Here is a 12,869-nt window from a genome sequence, read left to right on the forward strand (position 1 = left end):
GGTAAATAGAAATAAACTAGTCTTAATTTTCTTGTCCTATCCACTAACTTGCAATTAGAGACTACTGAGGTTTGTTCAGGTAAAAAATATGCCTAATTATAACAGATCTACAGATAAAAGCATGTATAATATATAGATCTATAATTATTATTTAGATAATAAATAGATTTTCCTTCATCATGTAACATCTTATCTATGATAATAAAAATGAAAACAGAGGTGGTATGCTCTTAAAGGTTTTATATTTATCTTTCCATTTTTTTTTCTTTAAGATTTTATTTCTAAGTAATCTCTATACCCAATGTGGGGCTGGAACTCACAACCTTGAGATCAAGAGTCATATGCTCTAACAGCTGAGCCAGCCAGGAACCTCATCCTTTCATATTTTTAATCTTTATGCAGTGGATGTGTTAATATCATGACTGAAGGGTACATATTGAAATTTAGGTATATAATTCTCCAAGTAGAGACAGAGACTATCAGAATGTTCAAATGTAAATGAAGACAAACTAAGGTTATTCCTCACTACAATATGATGTCTATAGTGCTGACCCTCTCTGCTAGCCATGTATAAGTTTTAAGGATGATAAGCAACATATTTTTTTTTAAAGATTTTATTTATTTATTTGACAGGCAGAAATCACAAGCAGGTAGAGGCAGGCAGAGAGAGGAGGAAGCAGGCTCCCCGCCGAGCAGAGAGCCCGATGCGGGGCTCGATCCCAGGACCCTGGGATCATGACCCGAGCCGAAGGCAGAGGCCTCAACCCACTGAGCCACCCAGGTGCCCCGATAAGCAATATATTTTAACAAATCTTGGGTACTTAACCAATCAGAAGAGATCCAGCATGGAAAGAATATGACTGTACTGGTGCAAAACAAGATCAGTCCTTTACATTTTCTTTCTCATATGGTGAGAATTACACTGAATAATCTATTCGCTATCAACTGCTATCCAGATTAGTGATGTCATATATAATTCTTAGGAAAACAATTATTATCATTGGTAATTAATGACATCGTGTACCATCCTGAAGAAAATATTAATTATGATAATTCATTGGGGATTAGTTTATAAAATCAAGGAAACATGAGAATTTTCTCCTTCCTCCTTTCCTTCACTTTACCTTCTTTATTTTTAAGGTCTAGAAATCATTTTTATAATTATTCAGTGCTGTGATTTTCACCCTTTTTTTTTAGTCTCAGAAATTTGATTTAAATTAAATCTTCTACAGAATTCCAGAAAGAAGTCAAAATTCTTTGGTTAAGGAAAGCAAGCCTTGGAATTCCTGGGGCTTCTTTCCTTATAACTCTCACTGAATTTTTGACAGAGGGAGGGAGGAGAGCCTCAAAACCCCTTTGGTAGGATGGTACAAACCCCTCATTTTGTATAGGAGAAACCTGAGGCCCAGAGAAATGGAATGATTTACTCAAGTATAACATTGTATATTGTTGTTTTGTGTAATATGTTGAATTGTATTATGAGAAAAAAGGAATAGGGTCTATAAATACCTGATGTTCTGTTTCGAGATTTTTAACAGTTCAAGGATATAGTATGTGTGTTTAGAAATCTGTATATTACAATAGTAAAAATAGAAACATTACACCCATTTGAGAATAGTTTTTAAAATACATAATGATCCAGATGGCATAAGGAAAAAAAGGTGAAAAATGCTTAGGTTCTGCCAACCATAATAGTGGGCTGAGCCATGCACTGAGCTAGAGTCTGATTGAGTGTAGAAGGTCCAGATTTCACAAACATCACTTAATGGATGGACATTGTGGTAATGACCCTGTGGTAAACCAATGTAAACACAATAAAATGAAATGCAATGAAAGCAATACAAGCAAATGAGGAAAGAAATGTGGTTTTATGAAATTTGACTTGGTTTTGTGACCGTGGGTGAAGTTTAGGAAGTGCCTGAGTGGCAGACCAAAGTTAACACCAGGGAGAAAAAGGCTTGTAGAGAAACAGAAGTGAGTTGAACTTGTGTGTCTATGAGTAACTTGGGAAAGAAACCAGTCTGGCTTCTGTTTCACTGCCATGGTCCCGAATACTTAATTACCGATTTTTTTCTGGTTACTTTATTAGGAATAAATGAAGATTTGGACCTCTATATTCCTTCTAGAAAAATTCCTGAAATAAATTAAGACTCGAACTTACATCTTTCTAGGAAAATTGTTCCAGATGGCCAGCATTGAGAGTTATTTTAATAAAACTTTTGGACTTTAAAGAAAATGGTAGAAAAAAAAATCTTTTGGGCATGTAACAAAAAAGATCAAGTTGCCTTTAAGAGAGAAATATTGATTTCAGGTTAAAATATTGATGTCAGGCTTTTTGATAGTGATATTTTCCAGTGATGCTGGAAGACAAAGGACTAATAGATGTAGGATAATCAAGGAAAGATAATGTGGGCTAAGTATTTTATATTCAGACAACACAACTTTCAACATTAAAGACACCGGCTAACTATTATAAACATGTAAGAACCCAGGAATACTATTCCTATGGAATCTAGTAGAGAATGGTGTTTAGATAACCGAAGTTACTGAAGAGTCATTGGCATAAGTACTGGTGTTTAGCACTGAATATGCATTTGATTAGAATCAGTACTCACAGGCATATATATATGTGTGTGTGTGTGTGTGTGTGTGTGTGTATGTGTGTTTATGTGTGTGTGTGTGTATGAGACAGTATGATATGTGATGTTTATATGCCTGAGCTTAATTGATCAAAATAATAAGTTTTACATTAGCTAACAAAAAATCTAGTAGTATGACATATAATAGACCCACTAAACACAAAAACATTCAGAAAATTAAAACAAACATTGGACCTGGTTGTACTATACAGAATCAAGTAAGAAGAAATATAAGCAATCCATCAGATAAGTAACAAGATTTGAGTTGAATAAAAAAAAAAGACAGGGAAGCAATGAATAACAAATTACATTGCTATGGACTTAAATTCATAATGAGGATTGAACACAGAGAGAACTTTTGTAGAGTAAAAGCCATAGGCAAGAAGAAAGAGAAACTGTCTTGGAATGGGTTAAATAAGAAACACACTCTAACAATAACGTGAAGCCAGCTATGGAAATAGTGGAAACGTGGCATAGGAAAGGTAAGGAAGCCAATCAAGGGGATGTAATCCATGTTTACTGTGGTCAATCGGAGTGTATCCCTATTGAGAACACTGGAAAACTGTAGAACACAACTCAGAGTTAGGCCACAACCAGGGCAGGATACCTGAAACACTCTTTCTCCGACTTACATGTGGCATCATCCCAAGGGCTGCTCATTTGGTATTAATTCTCTTACTGAGGAAGAAAGGCTTCAGGCAAAAATCACAGGATTGCCATTGGTATGTATTTAGAAGAGTGGGTCATGAAGGGACATGATCAGACTAATATTGGTAACAGGACACCTGTTTCTGTCAAAGATGTATCAAATGTACAAAACAGTATGTGATGCAGAATCATTTTCATATATAAGCCTTAAACAAATGCATATATATATAATATATCTTTATCTATATATATATACACACACACATACATACACACACATATCTATTTATCATCTATCTATATTTCAGTGTAAAGCTAGAGAAGAGAAGATAAGGCAATTGACCATAAGGACACTGAGATCATAAGGAGACCCTCAAAAAATCTAAATGCAAAGGTTAAAAGCTATGAAGGATGGTTGGAAGAAAGGCAGGCAGGCCCATCCTAAGAGGAAACCACCCCTAAAAGAATTTTATACCACCCTGGAAGGATCCCTCCCCCGTTTCCCATGTGAACAACTACTGGATAGGTAGATGAACTCGTGGGCAAAATTTGATTGGATAACAGGCACATGGAGGGTTATCAGATTAAAACAGCCTGCTAATAAGCCCATAAAAACCCCTAGACTTAGAAACTGGTAGCAATCCTCTTGGGTCCCCTCCCTCTTTGGGAGCTTTTGTACTATTTTTCAACAAACTTTGCCTTGCCATCCACTACCCTTCTGGTCTAGTGGTCTTTAAAATGTCTTTATTCTTTGAAACAGTGTGACCAAGAACTGTGGGCGCTGAAGGAAAAGAAATCCTGCAATAAAAGTAATATAAATATTGATAACACAAATAATAACTCTGAAATTATAATAAAATTCGAAATAGATAATTAAAAAAACCATGGTATCTATCAATTTACTGTGTTGAAGAGCATAAAATAATAGACAAATACATGTTTATGAATCAAAAGACTTAATATATTAACAAATTCAGTTATTATCTAAATAAACAATGAACTTCCAAACACAATCCCAAGAGAAATTTTTCTTAGTTGTTCAGAATCATTTCAAATGACATGTGGTTATGTTAAAAATATGGTTGTAGCAAGAACATATAAAGATATGCCAATCTTAAGATATATGGGAATGTCTCTACTATCAAAGACAGTATCACACTAACTAGTATTAAAATAAAGATGAATATGGGGCACCTGGGTGGCTCAGTCGGTTGAATGTCTGACTTTTGGTTTCGGCTTAGGTCATGACCTCATGTTTGTGTGACTGAGCGTTGCATTGGCTTCTCACTCTTTGGGGAGTCTGCTTGAGATTGTCTCCCTCTCCTTCTGCCCCTCCCCTGCTTGTCACACGCACTCTCCCACTCAAATAAATAAATCTTAAAAAAAAGAATAGACATGACTATGTCAGTGACAGAGAATAGAGCGCACATAAATAGATTCCACTAAATATGAGAATTTAGAGATTAATGTATTTATACACATATATTTAAGAAATTATGTATAATGAATTTAAAATTTAACATGAAAAAGGCATTTCAGTTCAGTGGAGGAAACCAATTTATTTAGTAAGTTTATCTGACACAACTTCATCTAAAGGAAAATACAACTTCCATCTAACTGGATATATTAGTTTGCTAGGGCTGTCATAACAGAGTACCACAAACTGGATGTCTTGAACAATAGAAATTTGTTGTCACAGTTCTGAAGGTTAGAAGTCTGAGATCAGTGTCAACAGCATTGATTTCTTCCAAGGACTGTGAGGAAGATTCCATTCCAGAACACTCTCCTAGCTTTTGGTGGTTTGCTAGCAATCTTTGGTATTCCTCAGCTTCTAGATGCATTACCCTGATCTGTCTTTATGCCTCCATGGCATCTCACTGTCATTGCATTAGGGACCCACTCAACTCAAATATACTTCATATTAACCAAGTACATCTGCAACAACCCTACGCCAAATAGGGTCACATTCCTAAGCAATGGGGGCACATTAATTTTGGGGGCACATAATTCAACAAAATAAATTTCAACTGTATTAAATGCAAATAACCCAATAGAAAAGAAACAAACATTTGGAAAAGAAAACTATTAGAAAACAAACTCATATTACCAATAAATATACAGAAAAAATCTATCCTTTGTAGTAATCAGAAAAAGTGTTATTGAAATAACGTTTTTTTCACATTTACATTACACTTATTTGATTGGTAAAATGGAAAGATATTGTTGACAACTTTAGCAAGGATAATAAGTAAGGGTGAGAAAAGGGGCATTATACAACATCATGCAAATGGATTTTTATAACATTTAAAAAGTCACCCAGTGACTTCCATCAAAATTTTAAGTGCACATCTTTTCTAACAATGTGATCCATGGGAATCTATTCCTAGAAATGAAAACAATAATATACAGCAACATATGTGGTTAGATGTTGATGTCTTTGTACTGTTCGCAGTGGCAATCAATCAATGTTAAGTGACTATTTTGTAATAAAATCATGCTTAAGTATTTGTAGTCTAGTCACACCATGGTACAGTGAGGTCATCGCAATAAATGATATAGCTCAATAATAGCTAGCTTGGGTCTAGAGTTGTGCAATAAAAGCAAGATAAAAGCAGGCAACTACAATATAAAGTAACTACACGTTTATGAAACAAATAGAAAAAATATAACATACATTTATATGAAATGTTATATATAGATATTATATATTGTACTTAAACCTGTAATTTTTTTAAGAATACAGAGAAACATATAAACTAGATCATGCCAAGTTGCAAATATTTTATACCTAAGTTGGATAAAGGATAGATGAAGCACAGCTAAGCCTGAGAGAGAAATAAGAGGAAATAAGTAAGAAATAATAGATAACGTTGAAGAGGAAAAGGAACAGAAAATGAAGTGTATTATAACAATGAAATTTTAAACAAGTGCAAAAACTATGAATTCAACAGTAAAGTCCTTGAAGCTAGAAACAGACATGCATATAGAATTTGGTCTAAAACTGCACAAGATCTTTTCCTTTAGCTTTTTCTTTAGCTAAGAATTTTCTACCCAAAGTTTTAGAGAACAACTGAAAGCAAATATGAAGATAGCTGGTATAAAATTTATTTTAAATGATTGTCTTAGATCTTCCTGTCAGCTTGGCACCACCCCACCACACTGATCTAAGGCTGCAAAGGACGTTCGCCAGAATCCCTTTTTCTATGAGGGAGTCTGAGTTTATCAACGAAAGGAAAATTGAAGGAGAAAGAAAGGGAGCCATTTTTCTCAGCAGGTTGTGTGGATCACAAAAAGTGGCTTCACCAATCATGGACTCGCTCATGGATCACTCTATCAGCCCTGACTTCGTAGTCATGCGCATCTCTCCAGACTCTTCTTTGCCCTCAGGCTTCTCCACACACGTTCTAGTCTTCTGGCTGGGAGCTTCACAGTGGACCCTTTGACGATCATGTCAGCTTTCCTGACCTTCAGGGGTTAACTTCTCTGACTCCCTCCATTCTTCTTAGAGTTGTGTAAGCCCTTAATTCTGTATTAAACCATTTATACTCTGATTGCATAAAGTGATTTCTCTTTTCATGACAGAATCCTGGCTGATAGAGTGATATATGAGTAGTATGGTAAAATATGAAGGGTTTTCATAAAGAACAGAGAGTTAAATTAAAATAATTTAATAGTAGGAGGATCACCTAGTAGAGTAGTAAGGTCAGGGTAATGGGAACAGCCATCTCAGAGTGAGGCAATGAGAATATAATGTATTGCCTGTAAATAATTGAAAAACAATGATATTTTGGAGGGGAGGGGGCAAGGGGTTAGGTGAGCCTGGCGGTGGGTATTAAGGAGGGCACATATTGCATGGAGCATGGGTAGGGTGCATAAATGATGAATCTTGGAACACTGAAAAAATAAAATTAAATAAAAAAAGAAAAACAGTGATAAAACCAGCAAGATTTCATTCCACTTTTTATTATCATGAACACTATGATTCTAAATTGTGTCAGTTATTTAAAAAAAAAGTTCTTATAGTGTGGGCCTTTCCTAACCATCTCCTTTCTCGGTTCATCTCTGGAATAAAAAAAACAAACAGAAAAACAAACAAACAAAAAAAAAACCAACTCTGGGTTGCCAAGCACTAATTCTACACACTTTCTATTACATAAGGTTTCTATACATTATTCTGACATGTTCTATGGAAAAGGGTGATATTGTTAATTTATGCATTTTATACTTAAAATGCAGTTAAGGGTGAAAAATGACCAGGCATATATTTTGAAGGAAGGAGAAGAAATGAAACAAAACAGAACAAAACAGCACTTGATTAAATTCACTCATTATTTTAAATCCTTTTAAATTAAAGGCCGTATATGGTTTATTTAGCAAATTTTGCAAAGTCTTGTGAGCCAAGCACTACACTAGCCTCTGGTTTCAAAAACGAAGGGAACATGGCTGTAAAGACGAATAAATTTGTTCGTATCTTTGATTACTTACAAATATGAATGCTGAGGATGTCCTTTAGGCTTACCAAATTTTAGGATCTAAATAGAGTCTAACCCGCTCAAGCTGTGTTTTCAATCCATAGGCTTCCTTTGTCTAGAGTTTCAAATATTTTGTATCCTTTAATCATAACTTGGTCACTCTCCCCCCCCTTTTTTTTTTCCTTACTCCTCTTTGTCACATAATATATCCTGGCCTTACTGGTTAGGTATTCTGGAAAATGACCCTGATACCTGTTTCACTACTGCTTATGAAATTTTTCATGTACGTATGTATCTATGCACGCATTTTTTTAGTTAAGATTTTATTTGGGGCAAGAAAAAGAGCTAGTAAACCAAAGCAGCTAGTAAAATGGTGTTTTTCATAAGAAATAAGAGGAATTCACAACAATGCTTAAATGGGAACTTCAGTGGGACAGGACTAATCAGAAATGGAAGTTAGATGGCTGGAGGGTCTCTCCCTCATGTTTCTTCCCTTTCTCCAACTTCTACTTTCTAATAACTAGTTTCCTTTCTCTGCTTTTAGGAGATAACATAGGCTCTGAGGCTATTGTATCAAATCATATGAAAACACCATTTTTAATGATAAAAAAAATGAAGAATTTGTAATACCATAGAATTCAACCAAATATAATGCCTAAGGGAAAATTCTCGGCCTATGTGATCTTGAGCAGTGAGTGTCTTGGTTTCCCCAGCTGTAAATGGGCTTAATAATAGAATATAAGTAATTTGGTTGTTTTGTAGATCACTTGAAGTAATATATTTAATGTGGCTCGAACAGTTTCTGAAGCACTTAGGCACTATACAATGTTGGTTTTCATTATATTATGTATCACTCTATTTCTCTCTGGCTCTCACGGTTTAGTGTACACATGGATTTTGACTGGTCTAGACTTTGGCTCCATTTTATGGCATTCATTCTCATGTCTACTGCTACTGAACTCTCTTCACCCTCTCTATTTTCTTTACTTTCTCCTTAGTTTTCCACTTCCAGCTTTTCATAGGTTTTTTGAAGACCTACAGACTTCCTGACCTTGGGTCATTGACCGTCACTTGTACCATTCATCAGTAAGGGTGAAGATGAAATAAAAGAGGTGACATAAGTCATGTGGTACTAAGTACAGTCCCCGAGATAGGAAGTTATGTGTGTGGGCAGTTTCAGTGTGAAGTAAGGTAAAGGAGACAAACTTAGTAGTTTTTATATAGGATGTACATTAGTGGAATGCATGCCTTTCATTTATAGAGGTTGCACAGCTTTATAAAAATAGGGGCACTTCTGCTTCTGGGAAGATGGAGTAGATATGCTTTTTCTATTCCTCTTATGGAGTACAACTAAACTCCCTAGACATTAGGCATAAAGCAAATATAAGAAGACTTTGAAAGGTAGAGAGAAAATGTAGACTAGCATCTAGGGAACTCGGAACCTAGGGAATGACATGGTAATGAATTCCCTGGGTTTTATTTTTGCTTCTTTTATGTATTCCAGACTGGATGCTGGAAAAGACAACCTGAGAATGTCAATAGATTTAGGCAAGAAAATTAAAAAATTAAAAAACAACAAAAACTGCTTATTCAAGCCAAAAGATCAAAATGAACAGGCTAGCAAGACAGAAAACATTTAAACAGTAATCACTCCACTCTAATGACACACCACAGGAAACACTGCTGTAACATCCCATTTCCAAAAGCAAAGGACAAATTGGGAGTCAAATATCCACTCTTGCCAGAGTTCACGAGACAGCCAAATCACTCTGCCAGGACAGTGTCAAAAAGTCCAAGAAGGAACTGGGACATACATCCCCATCAGATGGTGAGGAGCTTCCCCCAACTGTCCTCACTGTGGTTTCTGTAGAAACCATATAAGTTGACTGGAATTTCATGTCCACCCTACAGTAATGAGGTTTCCCTCTCCCTCTCCAAACGTAGGGGGTTATCAGAGGCGTAGGCCCAATGAAGAGTCAGGACTTGCCCCACCATTCAGTGGTGATAAGCCACCTCTCCATCCATGAGGTCTCCATTAACATAGCAATAATGAAGAAACTCTTTCTCCAGGTGGTATGAATAGAGGCCTTGTAGACAGCCTGAACTCCCACTACTGCCCACCACTAGAATCCTTTCCACAGGAAAAATACATTTCAAAAGTAATCAAAGATACTATCCACATGAATAAACATCAAGAACAACAGAGGCCAGGAAACAATAATAAGATGTTTCTGACATAAAGAAAAAAAAAAACACACTGTAATTCAGGTTTGTATACCCAGTAAAAATATACTCCAAAAGTAAAGGCAAAGCATTTCTATTTATAGTTAAACAAAAGATAAATTTTGTTGAGGAAATTTGTTTTCAGAACTACTTCACTAATGGGAAGATTTAGGGCTGAGAGAAAATGCTACCAGGTCTATAGGAAGAAATGAAGAACATGAGAAGTAGAAAAGTGATGCTTATATGGGTAAATATTTAAAACTATTGTTTCTTCTCCTAATTTCTTTAGAAGGCAACTATTTAAATAAAAAATAATGGCATTGTATTGTTGAATTGATTGCATATGTAAAAATAAAATATTTTAAAACAAAAGCACATGAAAAGAAGAATAAGGAAATGGAATTTTACTACTGTAAATTTCTTAATTTTATATGAGGTTGTAAAATTTTGATTAAATAGACCATAATAAGTTATTTTGGACAGTGTTGTAGACATTAAACTGTAATATGTGAACAGGTTTAATGGACACTAAATATTATGAGAAAGTTATGCCAATATATCTGACAACATTTATGTGAAATGGAAAAAATACTTTAAAAAACACTAAAAGTGGGGGCGCCTGGGTGGCTCAGTGGTTAAAGCCTCTGCCTTCGGCTCAGGTCATGATCTCAGGGTCCTGGGATCGAGTCCCGCGTCGGGCTCTCTGCTCAGCAGGGAGCCTGCCTCCTCCTCTCTCTCTGCCTGCCTCTCTGCCTGCCTCTCTGCCTACTCGTGATCTGTCTGTCAAATAAATTTTAAAAGAAAAAAAAAACACTAAAAGTGTAAAAAGAAGAAAGAAAATGTGAATATTCTGATATTGAATTAATAATAAAAAATTTCCCCCAGATGGTTCACTCATAAATTCTATTAAACTTTTAATGATGAAATAATACCAAAATTGCACAACTCTTTCAGAAAACGAAGGAGGGATTATTTCTTAACACATTTTATTAGGCTAACCTAAGCCTAATATCAAAACCTTAATGCCAAAACCTGATTAGAAAAGAAAAAATACAGACACACAGGGGCAAAAATCCTCAACAAAAAGTTAGCAAATTGATTCCAGCAATACATAGAAGAGATGATATATCACGTTCAAGTGGAATCTGTCTCAAAAATATAAGGTTAATTAATGACTAGAAAATATTCAATGAAATTGAACACAGTTAGAGAACAAAGGGAAAAGACTTTTGCACATCTCAAGAGGCAGAAAAAAAAATACCAACATCAATTCATGATATACATTTCCGCAACACAGGAATAGAAAACTTCTTTAACCTGACAAAGGACATATGCAAAAATCACATCATATTGAATAGTGAGAGATTAAATACTTTTCCACCATATCACAAGACAAAAAAAGTCCGTTTTTATCACTTATGTTCAATATTGTTCTGGAGTTCCTAGTATTAAGTCAGATAATAAGACAAGAAAAAGAAAGGAATGACATAAAGATTTAAAATGTCATTATTTATAGGTAAAAGAGTTATATATGTGAAAAGCCCTAAAGAATCTCTAAGCAATTCTAATATGAATAAGTAAAATTATCAAGAGCACAGACTACCAGATACATAAAAATGATTTATATACTAGCAAATAAAAATGTAACAATGTTTTTATGAAAATATTAAAACCTGAAGAAAAATAATAACATTAACAACGTGTTACACTCATGCCAAAAAATTGCCAAGAAAAATTAAGTATGACCTAAATGGAGGGATATTTTTTTTAATGAATTGGTAGACACAATGTTGTCATGTTTTCAACTCTCCCCAAATTGATTCATATATTAAAAACAATACTGATCAATATTTTAACCAATCCTTTTTGGGTAGAAAACAAAAAAAAAGTCATATCTCAAAATTTTAGAAATAACAAAATAATCAGAAAGAACAAAGTTGGAGAACCTATACATATACTATCTGAATTAAAAACAGAGGTGGAATAACTGAGCCTGGGAGGCTCTAGTAAGACAGAGCCATGGAACAAGATAGAGCATGTAGAAATAGGCCCTCACATAAACTGCCAGTTGATTTTTGACAATGACTACATTGAAATTTGATGGAGAGAGAAAATATTTTCAACAAATGGTACTAGGTAAATGGGATAAATATATGGGGAAAACAATGAAGCTCAACCTTTACCTCACATTACACATAAAAACTCATTTACCTCACATTACAATAAAAACAATGATGAATGGATCGTCATTCATTAGAAAAAAATAAATCCATAAAGAATCTGAAGAAAATATAAAATAATATCTTTGTGAATAGCATAGGCAAAAATTTCTTAGTGAGGACACAAAAAGCACTAGTTATAACAGAAACTATTGATTACAAATTGGACTTCATGAAAAAAAAAACAACAAAACTTCTGCTCACTAAAGTCATTGTTACAAAAGTGAAAAGGCAAAAATTTGGGTGAAAATATTCTTCGTGCATAAGCCTGAGTCAGGACACTAATCTAGAATATTCAAAGAACTATAAATCAAGAAAGGCAAACATCTGGTAGAGAAGGGCGAATTTCTTCGTCACTTCCCAGAAGAAATTATAAAAGAATGGACAAAAGCATATGAAAGATTGCTCGATATCATTAGCTATCAGGGAAATGAAAACTATAGCTACAGTAAGATACCACTCAAGGTGATAACTACAATTCCAAAAGTTTGTAGTGTTAACTGTTGCCAAGAATAAGAGACGACTAGCAATGGAGTACAAGTTGGTGAGAGTGCTAAGACTTCACAACCACTTTAAATAATTAGTTGGCAGATTCTCACAGAGTTAAAAAAGCTATTCTGTGACCCAGTAACTTCACACTTAAGTATTAACACAAGAACAATGAAAAT

Source organism: Enhydra lutris, unplaced genomic scaffold, assembly GCF_002288905.1.
Source record: "Enhydra lutris kenyoni isolate GAN:26980312 unplaced genomic scaffold, ASM228890v2 scaffoldscaffold12, whole genome shotgun sequence".
NCBI lineage: Eukaryota > Metazoa > Chordata > Mammalia > Carnivora > Mustelidae > Enhydra > Enhydra lutris.